This window comes from Dipodomys spectabilis, unplaced genomic scaffold (genome assembly GCF_019054845.1).
Source record: "Dipodomys spectabilis isolate Male_0828 unplaced genomic scaffold, ASM1905484v1 ptg000284l, whole genome shotgun sequence".
NCBI lineage: Eukaryota > Metazoa > Chordata > Mammalia > Rodentia > Heteromyidae > Dipodomys > Dipodomys spectabilis.
In genome coordinates, this window is record NW_024870961.1 from 1,970,503 (window position 1) to 1,975,693 (window position 5,191).

Sequence of the window (5,191 nt, forward strand, 5' to 3'; positions counted from 1 at the left end):
TCTGTTTTTCCCATACTGCCCTTGATTAACTATTTAAAATTTTGAGAGGTCATATTCATACTCTCTAGAGGTTGCTGTTTGGTTGTGATTTTTGTGTGTTTGGTTTTTGTTGTGTTTTTAACTAAATTTCAAAAGGTTGTGCAATTGTGTTACAATTAAATATGTCCATGTAATTGTCCAATGCTCCTGGATCAGAGTCACTCCTTTTATCATTCTCAACCAATCCCTTTTCCAAGATTTATTTCAGATTTACCACTTCCTTTATCACATGTGTACATTGAGTATTCTAGTTGTACTTGCCACTTTTTCATTTTTCATTCATTCTATGTTTTTACTAATATTCTTCTCTGGTCTCAACTTTTTGATAGTCATTCTGTTAAACTGTCTGTTCATACTTTGAGAGGTTTATATGCATTCTATGGCATTTCTATCCTGCATATACTTGAACTGATATCAGCTTATATTTCCATAATTAATTCATCTGCAATAACAATTTGCAAGACTGAAGTCGTGAAGCACCTATACATGATTTGATTCTCATCCATTTGGAAGATTAATATTTAGTCAACAAGAAAGTTTAAAAATGGCTTAGAATGTTTTCCTAACTACCAGTTTTTATAAATGGCTTTGTACAATGGTTTGTGATTATTTTATTTTACATGGGATAATATTCTCTACTATGTATAACTTTTGGGAAAAGAAGAAAACTAAAATTTATTACTGTGGAGGAATATGATAGAAATAGAAGACAGATTTTATGTTTGTCACATCTCTGATGAGTACCCATATTCAAGACTTAAACTCATATTTCTTAAGGAAAACATCAAACAACATGATAAGGCAACTATTCGTGATCTTTTAAAATGTACCTTATTATTTGATGAACTTTACTTTATTAGCTAAAGTTTAGGCTTGAAATATGGAAGGCTGATCTATATAACACATTTCTGGAAGGCATCTACTGAACAACACAAATGGTGGGGGCTACTATTTCTATAATTTAAGGAATAGTTGAACCTGTTTGGTGTTAGTGCTGGATAATAAATCAACTCTATTTTAACTTGCTCCTTCCACTTGAAAAACTTGTAATGTTACTAAGTATCATCTAATCGTCAAATGTTATTTTGGCGAATGTGCCTTTAAAAAGTTTATTTGAGGCGCTAGGAAGGTGGCTCTGTGGTAAAGCACTTGCTTGCATGCATGAGGTCCTGTGTTCAATTCCCCAGCATCACATGACCAAAAAGAAAAAAATCTTGAAGTGTGCTGTGGCTCAAGTTGTAGAGTGCTAGTCTTAAGCTGAAGAGCTGAGTGACAGCGCCAAGGCTCAGAGATCAGGCCCCATGCCCGGACCCCCTAAAAAAATTATTTGAATAGGAATATATTTTCAGGAGATTAAATATAGGTTACCATTGGTTTGAGAATGACAACCTTTTTATACTACATAACCAAGTTTTACTGAAGTACCAGTGTTTTGAAGCACTAAGGATCTTCTCAATTAATGTTTTTCTGAATTATATTTGACTTCTAAGTCAAGTTTTCCTAGCCTTGGTAGAAAAATTATGGATCTATCCTTCCAGGAACTATTTTTTGGCCTACTTATACTGGACTGAAATCTTTCATTAATCATTAGGAGAGGGGTATTAAAAATATTCTTGTGACATTTGTGATCTTGTTCACTAATATGGGCTGGTCATCTGTAAATTGAAAGTGTGAATTACAGAAGTTTCTCTCAGATTTTGTGATCTCATCTTTCATTTTAAGTTGCCTTGCATTTCACAATTGCTTACTGCTAAATCCTATGTAATTGGGGCCTTGCATTATTATAGGAAATGAGAAGTTGAGATGAGTCTTCAATTACTTTCTGTTGGCATGTGGCATGGGCCTAGGTATGAGGACTTGCCCTTGTTATCTGATGATACAGATAACTGGGACCTGGGATCCTAGGATGCGTGGGTCCTGTAGAAGAATAATACCTTTTGGACATCATATCAGCAAAATTTGGTTATGATCAGAAATATGGAGAAAACCATTCTGGGTCCAGCGAGTTAAAACAATATACAGAGCAGCAGAGTAAAATGCCTTACATATTAAAGGAAAACAACATTTTTTTTTGCCATGTGAATTCAGGAGTCTAAGAACACTTAGAAGGTATCACAAGTTTATATCGAAGACATTGCATTGATACTTCTTATATTCTAATATATATTCTAAACTTAATTATTTATATTCCAATCTATTTATTGTAATAAATATCAATTTATTTGTCAAATTATCGACTAATTCTAGTAAGTTTCATTGTGTGAAACATAAAATTAGCACATATAAATATAAAATATATAACTATATGTAATATAAGGAATGTTTTTCATTGTTCTGTTGTGGTTAGGGTATCAACTCTGTTTTACAGTATTATTCCATTATCTCTACCTCAGAGTTTGGTAGAGTTAGACCTAAAGCTTTACCATTTGTAGATTTACAGCCTAGAGGCAAGAGGAAACACTGAGATTAAAACATTACCAATTTAAGGCCTAATATCAAGGAAAAAATATGGACTTCTCCTGGAGCTATGGAAATATTTGGTGATAGAAATTCAGTAGTGTAAGTTCCTGCCTGGTTGGATGGTAGACAGGTCAGGACATTAGGTAATCATGCATAAGAACAATTTTTTCACCTTTTTGGCTTTAGCTACTTTTGAAATGGTAGGTATAATAAACAATTATATTTTGATAAAATACTTTCTAGTCAGAACTGTTTATTTCTCCATGATCCCTTGTAACTAAGATTAGTTTTTTTCCAGTAAGATAATCTTTGCTGTCAGGGTAAGATATTCTGGTTGGTCTGTTACTACATGGAAGAAGGGTAAAGGGCCAGTAGACATTTGTGCCAGTAAGACCTCATTTGGGAAATTTTAAGCTGCAAAATTTTAGAAGTAGCTCTTCAGCAAGGCTTACTTTGAATCCATTAGCTCCACAAAGCTAACTCAGTTGATAAATAAGTACTTGAAAAGCCATATCTTTGAATCTAGCTATAAAGGCTTCAAAGTATGATGAAATTTAAAATGAAAAAGACTTAAAATAGTCATTGGCAAAATAATTGCAAGTGTGAGCAATCTACCGAACAATATATTTTTTCCACTATACACAGAATTTCAGAGAAATAAGATCAATAGCATTGTTAGTAACAATAAGGTTTCCTTGTTACAAATAGGCAGCCAAGGATATATGCCTGTATAAAGATTGCATCATTAAATACTTAAATTCACAGGATACTACATGCTTTGGCAGCACGTATACATAAATTACAACAATATAGAGATTAACATGCCACTTGGACAGGGATGATCTGAAAATATGCGAAGTATTCCATATTTTTCATTCTTCAGATGCAAGAAATGAAAAACAGTTATTAAAAAGTTGATTACAAAAATACAAGTGTAACATCACATGCGATTCATATAATTAAAAGTTAGTTTGGCATCAGTGTATTACATCTTCACCTTAGAAAGGTCTTTACATAGCATAAAACTTTGAAAATTAGATAACCTTTTAATTTCATCCCAAAGAAATAAAATACTATAAGGACCTAGGAGAAAAAAGAATCTTAAACTGTTTTTATATGGAATGCAATCTGTAAGGACACATTTATTAATGAATATATATAATATAGAACAATGTAGTATTCAAAGTATTATATCTAGGAAAGAATGAAATAGATTATGGACATCTTACAAACAAAATACAGAATATGTTAAAATATACTTTCTTCAGACAAGCACCAGAAATATCTTTAGTTTCTGTACTACTCATTTCAACAGATACGTTAAAATTATTTCTGATTTAAAAAACCACAAGCTCTACAGAAATCATTATAGATGTACACAAACAACTCTTGAATATATTTTGAAATCAAAGTCAGGCAATTCATTTGGAAGAATACCATGGAATCCATGAATTTTTAAAGTAAGATATTGCTGTTGCTTTGTATTGTGAAAATATTTTGTACAGAGACAAAGGATGGACTGGCATTTTTGAAATTTAAGTAACTTAACCAAATCATTAAGACGTAGGAGAACAATTTGTACAGCCTTTCACAACTTCAAAGAGGTAGTCATACATACTTATCTTTTGGCAGCATCAAATGCAGTTTCTTCCAAGCTGTTCTTCAGACCTGGTTTAATATAATGGTTCAACAGAAGGAGATCAAACGTATCTTTGCTGTTTCTATTCCCAGCAGCAAGATGCAAGGGGGTCAAGAGGCCTTTAGTTTAGACACTGGTATCTGCATCATGATGAAGTAATAAAGAAGCCACACTGGAAGTATTCCACGTATAAGCACTGTGCAGGTGTGTCCAGCCATTCACAGTTATTGCATGAATATCTGCCTCGAGCCACCAACTCATGGACAATGTCTCAGGGTCAACTGTAGGCTTCCTGATGAAGAGCGGTATACTCATCTTCATCCCTAGTATTCACACGAGTGGCCTTTTTGGAAAGATTTCTCCACACTGTAGCAAGCCGATTAATTAGGCAGCCCAAAGAAGAAATTTGCTTGGATCCTTCTCCATTTTTTTTTTTTTTTTTTTTTTGCAAATGATACCATTCCTCACTTTTTCATCTTGTTCCTTGTCTTCATCAGAATTGCTTAACCAGAGACTTTGAGTACCAGTTGGAATGAGGTGTCCATGTATTTCCCCAATAGTTCACATTGGTTGAACTAGTCAGAAAAAACTGGTGAATTTTCTGCATCTTTTTTTTCACCATGATTTGTTTTCTCTTTTTCCATTTTTACTATTCTAAATATTCTAACTGGAGAGTAGAGAATTGATAGAAAGCAGAGGAAAGATTTTCCTCCGTATTAAAAGGTACAGACAAAATGAGGACCAGTGGTGTCTTCATGTGCAGCTTATTCTAGGAATGAGAAAATAGGAAATAATACCTTCTATGTAAATGATTTGAGAAATGGCAGAGCAGAAAGTGAAATGATGCAACCAAAAATATAAAAGTAAAATAAATTAGGATAATTATGGAGCAATCATATTATCGATGAGAACCTTGAAAGAGAGAGAGGAAGAGAGAGACTTGTGTAATGCACTAACTAGCCACAATATCCATGCCTCTGATCAATTTATAGAGCAAAAAATTTTATTTTTAAAAGAGATGGAAATAGAATTTACAATGTGTCTCTTTATGAT

At 33.1% G+C, this 5,191-nt stretch overlaps 1 pseudogene; it reads left to right on the forward strand.

The window, feature by feature from the left end:
* The first annotated feature begins 3,272 nt into the window (after positions 1-3,272).
* LOC122126562 lies at positions 3,273-3,372 on the forward strand (annotated as a pseudogene).
* Positions 3,373-5,191: the final 1,819 nt, after the last annotated feature.